Source organism: Micromys minutus, assembly GCF_963924665.1.
Source record: "Micromys minutus genome assembly, chromosome: 17".
Lineage (NCBI taxonomy): Eukaryota > Metazoa > Chordata > Mammalia > Rodentia > Muridae > Micromys > Micromys minutus.
The window spans coordinates 53,058,510-53,073,794 of NC_137952.1; the positions used below are offsets into that span (position 1 = coordinate 53,058,510).

At 39.2% G+C, this 15,285-nt stretch overlaps 1 pseudogene across 1 annotated transcript; it reads left to right on the forward strand.

Moving 5' to 3' along the window:
• The first annotated feature begins 12,474 nt into the window (after positions 1-12,474).
• Positions 12,475-13,122, forward strand: LOC308431730 (high mobility group protein B1-like; annotated as a pseudogene). Its single transcript has one exon. The product of its transcript is annotated as a high mobility group protein B1-like (transcript).
• Positions 13,123-15,285: the final 2,163 nt, after the last annotated feature.

Sequence of the window (15,285 nt, forward strand, 5' to 3'; positions counted from 1 at the left end):
GTTTTAAAACTCATTTTCTATGTTTCAAACTTCTTTTTATTATCTTCTTTCTGTTAATCTTGAATTTAATTCTGGTCTTTTCTTTCTAGCTTTTGAACTATGTATTGATTCTCTGCCTTTATTTTTTAAAGGTAAGCATTCAGAGCTGTTGATTTACGTATTAGCATTGCCTTGGCTGCACTCCACAAGTTTTGTGGATTTTCAAATGAAGTTTCATTCCAATAAAATCACAAAAGATAGTCTGAATTATTTGAAATTTTCTAACTTGTCACAGTTGTTTTATGACTTTACATATGATTCTTCTTGGTTATGTTTCATTAACATTTGATTTAAAAGTGCAAATTTTTCTATTGTTCAGAAGATTGAATACAGAAGTTCCTTTCTGCCACAGTCCTCTGAAATTTAATCTCCATGGTCAACTGACTGTCTTAAAACATTTCTTCTATACAATAAGGTACTCTGAAAGAGACACCATAGCAAGATAACTTCCATGGCAGTGTGTAATTATTATAATAATTCTAGTGATTCCATAACTTAAATGATTGTTGTCAGCCTCATACTATAATTAACTCATGAATTAGCCTTCCTCATAAACATGTGTGTGCAGGAAAATTCTAATAACATAAACTCTGCTATTGTGATTTCAGGCATCCTCTATGGGTCTTGCAACATAGTTTCCACAGATAAAGGGGGACTGTCTTGCATCCCCCTTTCTGCCCTTCCTATTTCCTTATTGATCTTTCAGTTGGCCATGGTGACCTCTTCCCTGCTGATGAGCCACTTCGACCTCTGACTCTTTAGTGTTTTTCCAGATGCATAGGATTCTGCATATTACCATATGTTTGTAAGCTGAGGAACAATAAGAACCCCTAGTGAAAAGAGAGAAAGAGAGCCAGGTAGGCCTGCTCTCTGTCCAGATTGGACCACAAAGGAGAGCAGATGAGAGGAAGGTGAACAAAGTGACAGGGTGTTTCTTATGTTCATGTGTGTGGTTTCATTGATTATATGTTTACATGGTTGCTGTGGCTTCCTACCTAGAATATGGAGCTCCCACAAAGGCAATTTTCACCCCTGAGTGTCGTCATCTTTTTAATGGAATGGTTGTCAGAGCCTCCTAATTCACCATTGAATGCCATTATCCATTAACAGCCCCATCTGGCCTGAAACAGATTCACTTCCCACTCACAGGAATCCACCTCCCTCTGCCTCCTGAGTTCTGAAATTGAAGGCATGTACTATCTTTCTGGGGTAGAATAATTCTTTTTAAAATGTATAAAGTCTGCATTTCATATGTTGCTCCGTGGGTTTAATTAAAATTTTAATCTATGCAAAGTTCTAAGTGGAGGAAACTTTCTAAGTATAGCTGCAGGCTTATGCTACAAGGACATAACCTACCTTGGCATAGTAATCAAGTCTAGTGCTTCAACTGAGTGGAGCCATCAGGATGTATCAGGCACTGATTTTTTAATACCAAGACTGATTTAAAGGAGCTGTCTGACTACAGTCCACAATCAAGCCAGGCATGATTGCTCGTACCACAGTGCCAACACTAGGGAGACTGAAGCAGGAAGAATGAGCACCTCAAGCCAGACTTGGCTATACAGTGAAAGCCCATTTGAGAAACATAATCAAAAATTTAAAACTAGTTTAAAAAACAAGAACACTAAAATACAAACATTATGCTCATTCTGGTTCCTATATCTAAGTGTAAATTTCTCTCTTCAAATCTTGAGCAAATTTTAATTGTTCTTGATGAGCTGGGCTCAAATCTCCTTGTACACAGTATTGTCCACACTCTTGAGCACTCTAAATTGTCTACTAATTTCTGTTTTCTGGAAAACTTGCTTCTAGTAATATCTCAAAGAATATCAGAAAATCTGGTTTAGAGTTTTATTATACTCTTTTACTTTGGAAAAGCAAATCTTTGGTAGATTTTTCTATCTTTCTGCTGTTGCATAGAATGTTTATAAGCAAGCAAATATAATTCCAGCTGATGGAATTACAGGCATGGTCCAGTTGGACTGCCCAACAAAGGCCAATTTTACCCTCTCCAATGAATGTGTCAAAGTTTCACCCAAGCTCCTTCCACTTTTGCAATGGGAACTTAGAACATTACACAGGTGTTTGCTTCCTGCATGTCTGTATTTCTTCCTGGTGACATGCTAGTTAGGGCATCAGTACTAAGTATAGACTTTTCTTGTTATTTTGTGGGAGTTAAACCAGAAGTTAAGTCTTGAGAAAAAGGTTTAGACGTAAGAGCTTCTTTGGTTCTGACTCCAGTAAATATAGTAGGTGACTGGATCAATGAGTTAAGGAAGAGATGGCAGGAAACAGGGGTATATACCCGAAGGTTTCCATTAGAGGCACTCTCTCTGTCCCCTGGAACCATCTAGAAGGAATAGGTAGGACCTTCCTAATGGTTGTCTTATGTAGGGTATGAGGAAGTAGTAGTGATATGAGGGAGTAGTAGTGATTCCTAAGGTTTGACCCTTCTCCATCTCCCATGTATTAAACACTTGGTTTGGAGTTATTGGAAGGTGGTAGAAAGTTTGGGTGGTGGGACAGTATAGAGGACTGAACACATTGAAGGCATGTCCTTGAAGGGGACACTGAAATTCTAGAACCCTTTCCTTGTTTCATTTATTTTTTAATCTGTCTCAAGTTGTGAGCTTGCTCTATATGCTCTACACCCATGAACTACTTCCTGGACAGAGACTCAAAACCAATGAAAACAACAGAATATGGACTGAAATCTTCAAAATATGATAATTCAAAAACAATCCTTTTATTATTTGAAGTTCGTTGTCTTGAACATTTTTGTTATAGAAATAGAAAACTCGCAGTGACTGAGGATTTTTTTTTTTTTTTTTTTTTTTTTTGAGGGATATAGATTGCCCAGAATTTCTGGTCCTTCTTATAGAATTAGTAAACTCAAGAAACTGGAGATAAACTTCCAAAAAACATCTCAAATAATCACACTTAGTGTTTCTTGCATCTTGTCTGAATGCACACCAGATAATGAATGTGGGAGGTATGTATGAAATACCAATCATTTCTGCTGTCTTTCTTCTATACACAGGAAAGGATGTTAAGCTGACGTTCCTTTGCAAACCTCCAAATCAGTATCTGAAAGGTCCTAACCTCAGAGAATACAATCATGTTGGCAATGAAAGCTGTTCTACTTAGTGACCTTTTCTGGTAGCCAAAGACATTTACCAGAGAATACATTGTTCATGAAGAAAGATCAATTTTATGTTGACCTTAAGGTGTAGCTTAGCATACAAATGAATCAGTTCATTCTCAGAAGCAGTGTCTCAGAACATTAGAAACTTTTTAAATGTGATCTGTACCAGCTTTGTAATGAGTTCTGACCTTAGTGAAGGCTAGTACTATGAGGGAAACCTTCCTATATCAGACATGAACTTAATGGACTATATAAAAGAAGACATGAAGGGAGATGGACATGTGAGGCTTCCCTCTGGGTAGGGACTAGTAGAAAGATGGAAATGAGGGAGTAAAAATAGATGCAATTATGTATACATACACACACACACACACACACACACACACACACCTGACACACAAATTACCATTTGTGAAAGCAGACTGCATTTTAAGGCATTTAGGTATTTGTAAATATAAGGATTTGATTTCCATCTTAATACTACAATGCTACCCATCACTAGAAATAGTTGTGAGGTTGATGTGTTTCCACTAGCTAGAAACATATCAGTCTTTTTACTTATTTGGGGGAGAAAAGATATGGAGAGGTTGACATACTGTGTGATAGGGAGTACCACATAATTCTGATCATCAATCTTGTGGCAGTCTCTAACTGTCATGTGATGTATTGTTACAAAATTATGCACTTGCTGTGGTCAGTTGGAAAGATATTTACAGTTAAGAGACTATGGTGAATTATGGATAGAAGGGAACATGATATTCAAACAGTCATTACATTTTCTATTAAACTGAGCATTTGTTTCTCCACAAAGAAGTGTGTGCTCACGGCTCCCTGGCAGATCTTGGAATCACAGATTCAAACCAGGTTTTAACTTCTGTCCCATCTTTACTGCTGATTTTAAGCTGTTTTTTCCATTTCTTTGGGAGAAAGAGTACAGATTCTCAAGTTTGAAGTACAGGATACCATTTGATCTTGAGTTGTCTGTATCCTAATACAAAGATGAGAACAAATGCATGATGCCTAGAATGGGGATGTGATCTGTTGATTTTCTGCAGCTGCTGCTCTGCCCATCCTAATGGGAGCCACCATTAACTGATCTTGGTGCTTGTTCTCGACAAGCCTTGTTGTCTCACAATTTATGACATATAGTAAAATCCTCAGAATAATACTCTATTATTTCCTCTACATATACCAAAAACTGAGTAATACATATGAAAGAACAGTTAATGCAGTCACAGTGTTAAAGGTTGATGAGCATGGGGATTGCATTGGTTTGACTCTGGCCAGGAATTTATGCTAGGTAGTATTGCAATGGCATTAAAGAGATATCATGTGGAAAGATAGGAAGCTAGACAGCCACGGAGAGGCCAGTTTGTTCATCTATAAAACCCCCTCATGAAAACTGACTGTATCAACTCCTCCCTAGGGCAATAGTCCCAGTAATCTTCCACTATGCTCCATTTGCTTCCGTTGCCACACCAGAGAGTAAGCTTATAACACATGAATCCTAGTAGATGAATTAAAGCCATGTCTAAAACATAGTTGAGACTAACAGGCATCTCAAATCTTTCTATGTCCAGGGTCAAGTAGCAGAGTCATATAACCAATAACACTGTGTTCCTTGCTATTTTTAAATAGATGTGTCTTTCATAAAGAGTATGCCCAGCTTGCACATCAAATGAACTGTGCTGACTGGACTCAGAGAAAAAGCACTTCACCAAATATAGTATCTACTTAGGATGCATTTATTGACAGCCTCCAGTGTGCCAGATATAATGATGGTACAGGAGGCAAAGTAATAGGTGAAAGTGCCCACACCTTGAGAATCTTACAGGAGGGAGGAACAAGCTGTAGAGGGAAGAGGATTGGAAGAGTGAGAAGGTCAGTATATGACTACATGTGTGACCTTGGAGTCACACATCTGAACTCAACTTCTGCTTCTGATACCTGCCAGCTGAACTTCAAAGATTTGTGATCTTCATTTCTCTATCTGTCATGTGGTCAGAATACTGCCTTCCAGACATACAGGGCCATGAATAATAGATGAATGTTAGCACAATGCTCAGCACTCATGTCACAGTAAGAAAATTTATTAATGAAGAAAGAATTAGAGTTAGTTAGCTATCTATGTACAATCAATTACCTACTACAAATTAACATCTTATGCCAATGCACATTTAGCATTATAACATTTCTTGGAAAACCAGGCATATCTCAGCTGGGCCAGTGCTTCAGCATTCCCATGGTCCTCAATAAATACATCAGCTAAGGGAGACATTTCATCTTGAAAGCTTAACTAGGGAAAGATCTGAGTCCAAGGATTCAGAGTTCTTAGGAGTCTGGGGGACTCTTGGCTGGAAGTCTCCCTTCCCACTGCCACTTGAGCCTCTTGCTTATTTGATATGTGCAAAGAACAATCCTGTTGTAAAAAGCTGTAATCATTGTTTTCTGTGCCTGAAGTGACATCCTTTTATTACAATTTTATTTCATAGGCTAGGACCAAACTGCAGGCCTTGAACACTTGAAGGAAAAAAAAAAACATTCAAGAACATGAACATCAGGGAATAAAAAGAAAATCAAGAGCCATCTTGGGGTCTGCCTGCCATATGCCCATTTTAAGAGATCTTTAAATACAAATGTATATGTAATAAGAAGAGCTATGTCAACAATACATGCACAGAGTCCAGAAAAGGAACAAATTCAGGGATAAAATAAAAAACAAAGATCAAGGTCGTCTATGTAGAAACCAAGGCATATGGAGGTTACTATTGTGAAAGTTCTGGAAGGTGTGTAATGCAGGAATCTGGAAAGTACCCTAGAGATATTGTATAAGAGACATTAGAGTGATGTTTGTATTTGAAAATTCAGGTGAGAATGGGCTTGTCTAAGGAAAGAGAGATTAAAAGGCAAGGAGAAACTTTTGGAAATAATTTAGAAAAATAAAGACCCGATAGATCTAGAAAAATATCTTATTTACTATATTATTCATTTCAAAACTAGTATTGTAAGACTGATGTGCCCCACCTTCTCCATTCATTTCACAAGTATTTGGCCAGTATTAATCTACATATTTGGTCTAAAAATGCTCCAAGACATTCACAATTTTTTTTTTTTTTTTTGCATTGTGGAGCTTCCATTACAGAAAGGCAAAACAAAGATAAAACCAGTCTAAGTAAATAAATGTCAAAGGTTAGAAATTGTTAATGCTATATTGTTTTTAAAGTATACATGAGACTTCATATGCCATAATAAAACCCCTAAAGACTAGTCATCTTGTTCTGGACATGAACTAACAAGGTTGTCAGGGTAAACACTGAGGTGGACAGAAAAAAGCAGATATTAGAAACATAAGAAAGCCTTAATCTAGATATTAAAAACCACCACAAGATACTGTGAGGCTAGTAAGGGTACTATGGTCTGAAAAAGAGAGAGAGATAGTCAGAAAATATAGATATTTGAAGAGAGAGCCATTTTTAGGAAAGACACACAATATAAAAAGAAGAAACATTGTGAAGATAGAAGGTTATTGTGAGACTAGGAAGGTTATTGTGAGGAGACTGAGCTACTGTGCAAAGAGGGAGCTCTTGTGGGAAGCAGGAGCCACAGTAAGAAGGAGGAGGCAGGATGAGGAGATGGAGCCACTGTTTAAACGTGGAGATACTGTGAAGAGGAGGAGACAGTCTGAAGAGGAGAAATTCTGGGGGGGGGGGTAAGACTTGATTCTGAGAGATAAGCGAGAGTGGGAAGGGGTGCTGTTATATAAAGGAGTGCTGTTATGCTGAGATGGAACCATTGTGGGGGAGCCATTATGAGGGCTGGTTTCTGTGAGAGTGGTTGTGTCAATGTGTTGAAGAAAGAAGTGTGGTAATCTTAGAGCTGAAAGTTCAAACTGAATCTCTGATTGGCAGGAGACAGAGTAAAGAAAGACCTTTGGCTGTCAGACTGCCCCTTCTTTTTACCTTGACTTGCAGAATTAATGCAATTAATAGGCATACAATAAAGCTAGCATCTAACCACCAGACTGAGCACCAAGACCCCAATGAAAGAGTTAGAGGAAGGATTGGAGAAGCTGAAGAAGATTGTAACCTTATAGGAAGAACAATAATATCAACTACCCCACTCCCTGCACTCCCAGGGGCTAAACCACCAACTAAAGAATACACATGGAGGGACTCATGGCTCCAGCTGCATATGTAACAGAGGTTTGACTTGTCTGAGATCAATGGGAGGGGAGGCTCTTGGTCCTGTGGAGGTTTGATGCTCCAGTAGGAAAATGATAGGGTGGTGAGGTGGAAGTGGGTGGGTGGGTGGAGGAGCACCTTCATAGAGGCAGGAGGTGGGAATGGAAATGGGAGTTTGCAGAGGAAAAACCAGGAAGAAGGACAACAAACATTTAAAACATAAATAAATAAAATAATAATAATAATAATAATAATAATAATAAAAGAATCTGAGCTTAACACTGATTTCCACAGTAAAGATTTGAGAACTTCTCGCCCTACTCCTGCAAAACCTCTAAGACTGTTACAGAAATAAAATTAGAATCTTCAAGACAGAATGTTCCTATTTTCCTAGTGGGCCTTGGAGAAAAAACTGCTGATGAACAGAGAACAAGCAGAGTGAAGACAAGCAGGGACCTAAGTTTCCTTTCAACAAAAGGCCAGTTAATCTGCCTCACAAGTAAAGTTATATGTCTTCTAGCTTTGTACCAAGGCTTCCTATAGCCTGGAAGATAAGCACAGGAACACTGTAGGGAGGCTTCAATTCCATTTTCTTTCTGCATTCCTAACTGTCCTTCCATTTGCCAAGCTGTAAATAAATCATTTACTAATTTCTATGTCCTAATTTCTTGGATAGGAAAATTTATGAGGTGGGTTTGTAGAACTATATGCCTGGAAATTATCTGATTTATGTCATTGCAGATAAGTTTTGCTCCTGCTTGAAAACAGGCAAGAGGGTTGAGAAAAAGGCAGGTCCTTAGAGGATCATTGAAGAAGAAATGCTCTAGACAAGATGGCAATGGTTACATTAGTTGTGTGGGTGGGATCACATACCCACTTTGAATACAAAGCCATTGAAAAGATGCAGAGGAAATGTAAGTTGTTTCCTATCACAACAGAATTGATGTAGAACAAAACAACCATAAAAACAGTCTCATTTCAAAGGGATTAAGAGTTTACTCTGGAACTAAACATGTATGACCTGGGAACACAGATCCAGGATCCCTCAAATATTATAGTCCAGCATCTTATGAAATTTTTATAGTTATATAACAAAAGTCATAAATGAAGGCACTTTTCAAATACATTGGTGGGAACATTAGGTAGGCAGGTCACATAAAACTGGGGACATCTCTGCTATAGGCCTCAGATATTATCTGAGGGCATTATTAGCTTTGGGATTGGTGAAAGCCAGAGATCTGTTAATACATTTTGAAAAGGTTTACATGATAATCACAAAGATGTCAAACCAAACATAGAGGTGATATATACAAGGTTATTAAGCAAGGGGGGACTAAAGTCAGCCCAAGATAATGAAGCTCTGGATTTGAATATTCCAACTGCTCACAATCACAGAAATTATAATCAATATTCTAACAGAACCTTTTACACACCTGCCACTTTTTCTATTTTTGAGAACTTCAGTTGGCCAAACATTAGATCATATGCAAGCTCAAATCAAATATTATTTTATATTCTATGTGACTAAAAAGTCTTATTCCCAGAATCTATTAAAAACATAGCTGTGTAGGTAGAAAAGTAGTCTTTAGGAAACAAAAATGGTTGGTAAAGTCACAGAGGAATAAATCCTTGGATGATAACAAATGTAACAGCCATTAACAGCTAGGTATAATCTCTCTCTCCTTCTCCTTCTCCCTCTCTCTGCCTCTGTGTCTGACATAGTATTTATACCATATGATGGGAATACTATGTTTATAACTTAAATTATTAAAAAATATAGTAGAGGTGAAAGAAGAATCCTTTGGATAGATTAATTCCACTGCATAAGTTAATGAGGAGCAGCGTTTCTAATTTTAAAAATGATTCATCAATTGTATCTTATGACTAAAATTTTTATTGTTCAGTTATTTTGGTATTACATCAGGATCCAATTTGGGGAAATAAATGGATAGTCATATTACAGAAGAAATCAATATAATTTCTTTGAAATTAAAATTATATTTTCTATATATACAAAATATTACTAATACAATTGATAATAAAGGACAAAATAAGGGCCCAGGTTGTGACAGTCCTTTGTCCATTTTTATAGAATTTCTAGTCCTATTCCTATGAGGAGATAATGGATAGTGTTCAAAAGGGGCTAGATCTTGAAATTAGAAGAAACAATGAAGTGTTTTTAACTAAGGAAATATATTATTTTAGTCAATTTTGACAATCAATGTCATTTGATCACATAACCATCAATCTAGAAAAAGATTGTAGACACAATGAAGGCTTTGTACCATAGGCCAGATTTTGCTAATAGATTTAAATATTTCCCACTAAATAAGTTCCATAATTACCATGCAATTGGGCAGAAATATTCCAAGAAAGAATAATTAATTTTATAGAATTTTTCAACAGCCAAAGCAATGCCTATTAAATGAAAGCTTTAACCCAACACATAAACTTAGCATTTGGATAACCAGGTTTTAAGTAATGGGCATAGAGACACTTTGGTGATGGTATCCTTATCTAAGCCAGAGGCAGATGGCAGTCCTTTGCTCATTCTAGCTTGATGCCTGGCTCGATGGCCAAAGCTATCTTATGCTGAGGAATCATAAAAATCAAATTGAATGGAATCAAATCAAATCCAGGCAGTTCAGTGAGGAAGGAGGAAGACAGACAGAGAGACATGGAGACACCATGCCTCCCACTGACCTGCCCACCTGTGCATAGCACTGATGGGCCATAGACACGTTTATTGTCATGTCACACAACAGGACCTGGACAGAGAATATCACCCATGGGCCTGTCAGCTCCATGGCCAGTCTGCAGCAAGAGCCACCACAATGTACCAGTACATGGTAGACAGATAGAAGAAAAATAGAAGTGGAGCTGTGTGAACAGGATGAAGAGTGGAACAAGAAAGTCAAGGGTGGATTGGAGTAGCCTGGTGTGAGTGGCCATTCCTGCCACATGGGGCCATAGTGAGGTCCCACCTACTATGACACTGAAGTGACAGGGGTTAGTGTTAATGTTCATGGCTCATATTGCCACTGGAGAACATGGAGACATCTCTGGTCAGCTAGCCACCATGTGGATGTCCAGAGGCTGACCCTGATACTCAGTGGATGTAGCTCTCTGGAGAGCTGCCCCCATTTCTCACTGGCAGAGCACTGGGGTGAGTACATCACCCAGGCAGCACAGTAGAGCTGGTCCTGGTAGCAGGGGTGTAGATATGCCAGCCAGGAGGGCATAGGTGTGGGAGACCTGACCCTGCTATTCATTTGTCATAGGGTAGCATGGGAGCATGGGCATAGAGGTGTTGCCCCACCTCTGACCAGCTCCTGCAATTGAGGACACCTCATCTACAAGTGGAAGGGTCTAGGGCATTACTCTTTTGTGATTGATAAAATCTATGGGAGGGTTGGGGCTGCCACTGTGGAGGAAGTAAAGCTCCTACAGTCCCTTCAGGGTCCCTGGGGCTTCAAAGTCTTTAACTCAACCAAGGGCCAGGCTGCCTCTCACAGTCCACTGCACCACAATGCCCCTCTCTCTTGCCAACCATCATAGTCTGGAAAGATGGTTCTGTTCCCTCTTTGTAGCACTGCAGAGAACCTGTCCTGCACCTCACCTGGGCAACACAATAGAGCTGGACCTGACGGCGAAGGCACTGGTTAGCCAGCCACAAGGGTGTGAGAACAGAAGCATTGCCTGAGTCCCTGGCAGGCTACAGCACTTGGGAGAGTGGACACAGCACCTTGACTGGGAAACAATAGAGGTTCAGGTTCAGGTGAGTCAGGTGAGTTATCCAAGTGCAGGAGAGCTAACTCTACTTCCTGCCAATGGGTGGCAGTCTAGCAGGAGCAGTGTTAGAGAGCTCATTCTGGTGGTATGGATAAGGGAGAGCTGGCATGCCAATTATCTCAGCTACCACCCAGACCCAGTTCCAGAGATCTGAGATAGCCCACCCCAAACTATATCATCTGGGAATGGTTGGGATGTGTGGAAGGACCAGTCCTGCTGATCTATAGCTGCAGAATTGCCATGACACAGGGCAACAACGAGATGACTGGGAGAAACCCTAGTGAGAATACAATATTGATGGTGTCACCGTAACCAGCGACCTTGAGCCAGATGAATGACATATTGCAGTGAACATTTGTAAGTCAAGAAGTATGGGCGGAAAGATATACCATGAGACACACTGTAACATACTACAGCTTCTTCCACAATGAAATGTTTTCTAGGCTTTACTGTGCGTGTGTGTGTGTGTGTGTGTGTGTGTGTGTGTGAATTTAGGGAGGTAGTTGCAAGGGTGGGCTATGGGGAGATGAGCAGGACTGGGGTAAAACTTACAAAGAATCAATAAAATGTTAAGAAACAAGCATATGAAAGTAAAGTGGACACAGATTTAGATAGTTGTTTATTTCCCACAGTTCTAGGAGTAGACTGAATTTTTGACTTGGGTTGTTTTAGCCACAAAATGCCACATTAATGTTACCTGACAATAATTCTGAAAAGCAGGTGTGGCACAGCTACATTAAATCAGAATGTACTATTAGGAAGTGTCTTTCTCACATCTTTGAGGTGTAAGGAAGACTTAGTGACTACAAAGATAGAGACACAATGCTTTTTACATACACGTGGGCTGTTAGCTTTCTTGTTTAACGAACTAATTGGCAGAGAGGAAGATGGTTTTGCAAATGGAAATTTATGATTAAAAATTATGTTTTGTCAGTTATACAGTGCTTTAACCTTTTTTTTTTTTTTTTTTTTTTTTTGGTTCTGCTGCTGCTAAAGAAAGGTTGGCAACAAGCACCTTTGTCTCAGAGGGCCCAGATATGACTCAGGAAATACCACAGTCGAAGTTTTGAACCCAATTTTTCTCCAGGAGCCATGGGAGCAACAGTATGGGTACTCTTACTCAAACTTTTATCTTAAAACAGACTAGAATAATCTTTTCCGTTGAGGCAGAATTTTGTTCTATTAGAAACAAAAAAAAAAAAGGAGGAAGAGACAGCCATTGCAGTCCATTGAGCTCCATAGAGACAGCGCCGGGGCAAGCGAGAGCCAGACGGGCACTGGGCGACTCTGGACCTCACGGAGGAAAATCAACTAAACATGGGCAAAGGAGATCCTAAGAAGCCGAGAGGCAAGATGTCCTCATATGCATTCCTTGTGCAAACCTGCCGGGAGGAGCACAAAAAGAAGCACCCGGATGCTTCTGTCAACTTCTCAGAGTTCTCCAAGAAGTGCTCAGAGAGGTGGAAGACCATGTCTGCTAAAGAAAAGGGGAAATTTGAAGATATGGCAAAGGCTGACAAGGCTCGTTATGAAAGAGAAATGAAAACCTACATCCCCCCAAAAGGGGAGACCAAAAAGAAGTTCAAGGACCCCAATGCACCCAAGAGGCTTCCTTAGGCCTACTTCTTGTTCTGTTCTGAGTACCGCCCAAAAATCAAAGGTGAGCATCCTGGCTTATCCATTGGTGATGTCGCAAAGAAACTAGGGGAGATGTGGAACAACACTGCCGCGGATGACAAGCAGCCCTATGAGAAGAAGGCAGCCAAGCTGAAGGAGAAGTACGAAAAGGATATTGCTGCCTATAGAGCTAAAGGAAAACCTGATGCAGCGAAAAAGGGGGTGGTCAAGGCTAAAAAGAGCAAGAAAAAGAAGGAAGAAGAAGATGAGGAGGAGGATGAAGAGAATGAGGAAGAGGAGGAAGAAGAGGAAGACGAAGATAAAGAAGAAGATGATGATGATGAATAAGTTGGTTCTAGCGCAGTTTTTTTTCTTGTCTATAAAGCATTTAACCCCTCTGTACACAACTCACTCCTTTTAAAGAAAAAAATTGAAATGTAAGGCTGTGTAAGATTTGTTTTTAAACTGTACAGTGTCTTTTTTTGTATAGTTAACACACTACCGAATGTGTCTTTAGATAGCCCTGTCCTGGTGGTATTTTCAATAGCCACTAACCTTGCCTGGTACAGTCTGGGGGTTGTAAATTGGCATGGAAATTTAAAGCAGGTTCTTGTTGGTGCACAGCACAAATTAGTTATATATGGGGACAGTAGTTTGGTTTTTTTTTCCAGTTTTTTTTTCCAGTTTTTTTTTTCTTTTGGCTTTATTTTGGGTTTTTTTTTTTTTTTTCATCTTCAGTTGTTTCTGATGCAGCTTATGAGAAGATAATTGTTCTGTTAACTGAATACCACTCTGTAATTGCAAAAAAAAAAGTTGTGGCTGTTTTGTTGACATTCTGATGCTTCTAAGTAAATACAATTTTTTATTAGGAAAAAAAAGGGGGGGAGGGAGGAAGAGACAAGACCAAAAAAAAAAAAAAAAAAAAGTATAGGAGAGTAAGGGTTGAACAGCTAATTTTTTCCAAATTGATTGTTAGTTCTGACACACCTGTAATTTTAAAATTACTTTCCTGAGGTTGGAAAGATGGTACCACAGCTAAGGATACTGGTTAGTCTTCCAGGAGATGCAGGCTTGGTTCTCTTCTCAGTACTCAGTTCACAATAATATGTAACTCCAGTCCTGAGGGCTCTGATACCTTTTTCTGGCCCTTTACACAGACATTCATACTCATAAAAATATGTAAAAAATCAATTTCTTATTTGCTAACATCTTTCCAATTTTGATGTAGTGCTTTAATCTTATTTTAGGCAAATTAGTAACCTCCATAATTTTTCCTTGTATATTGTTTTTATTGCATTTATTTATTTTGGGGGTAAGGGAAGGGACATATCACATTAGCTTACAGGAGTCAGTTTTCTCCTTCCATCCTGTGGTTCCGAGGGATAGAATGCAGGTCACTGGGGTTGGCAGCAATCACCTTTAGCCACTAAGCCATCTCACTGGTCCTCGTTATCACTTCCACCATCTCTGTTTTTAAAAAATTATTTCAAGTATGATGACAGTCTGTGACCTTTAGCTATTTTGCCTAAGATTTCAAGTTTAGCATGAAAAAAATAAAAAAAGAAACTAGAGTTATCAAGTGTTCCCCATTAATTAAAATATAAAGACAAGTTAACTTCAGTTAGATTTGCCCCGTTTTCTAAATAAGTTATGTTCAGATAATGGGAATTATCAAATCTAAAACCAGCTGGAGTACCAAATGGCAGCTTTCCTCCAAACAGCTCCTCCTTTACTAAATACTTCCCATTTCCTGTTGTAAGCCTCTCTGTGCTGGCTAGTAGGACCCATGGCAGATCAGATTTATTTGCTACTTTGGGGCGTAGCTACTTCGGCTCTAATTCTGGGGTTAGTGTCTCAGACTTATCCCCTATGTTCATAGGAACACAGGGAGTTCAAAATACTTAGTGATTATCCTTTATTCTTTCCTTTTTTTCTTTCTCTTTATTTCTCTCTCTTTCTCTCTTCCTTTCTCCTTGCTTTCTTTCCTTCTTTCTTTCTTTTTTATATTTTTCAAAATCTACTTTTAATATGGGTTCTTAAATACTTTAACCTCTCTTCTAGCCCACCAGCTACCTGGGGTAGTGGAAAGGAAAGGCTAATAAGGCAAACAAGCATGTGGACCTGTTTAGAAACAGTTCTTTGGAGCAAATCCAATCTGCATTGTCAGGAATTAGCAGCAGCAGTGCGATCCACTTGCAAACATCATTCATGAATCAGCAATGGCAGATCGATCCAGAAGAAACCTTTAGGTCTTGAAATTCCTTCTAATGGAAACGCAGGGTTCAGTTTCAGGTTTTCCGATGATGCTATGACACAGCTTGAGTTGTTCTTCCTAACACCTCTACCCTGTTAGGCAGAAGAGAGCAGGTACCTCTCACCTTCAGCATCTCTTTGGACAGGCACTCACAAATCACCTAAACTAAGAGTGATGTGGTTGCCATAAGCAGGAAGATGAGAGGAAGATGATGAATTGAGAGAGTGGCAGAGAAAATGACCAAATACTACCAAGGT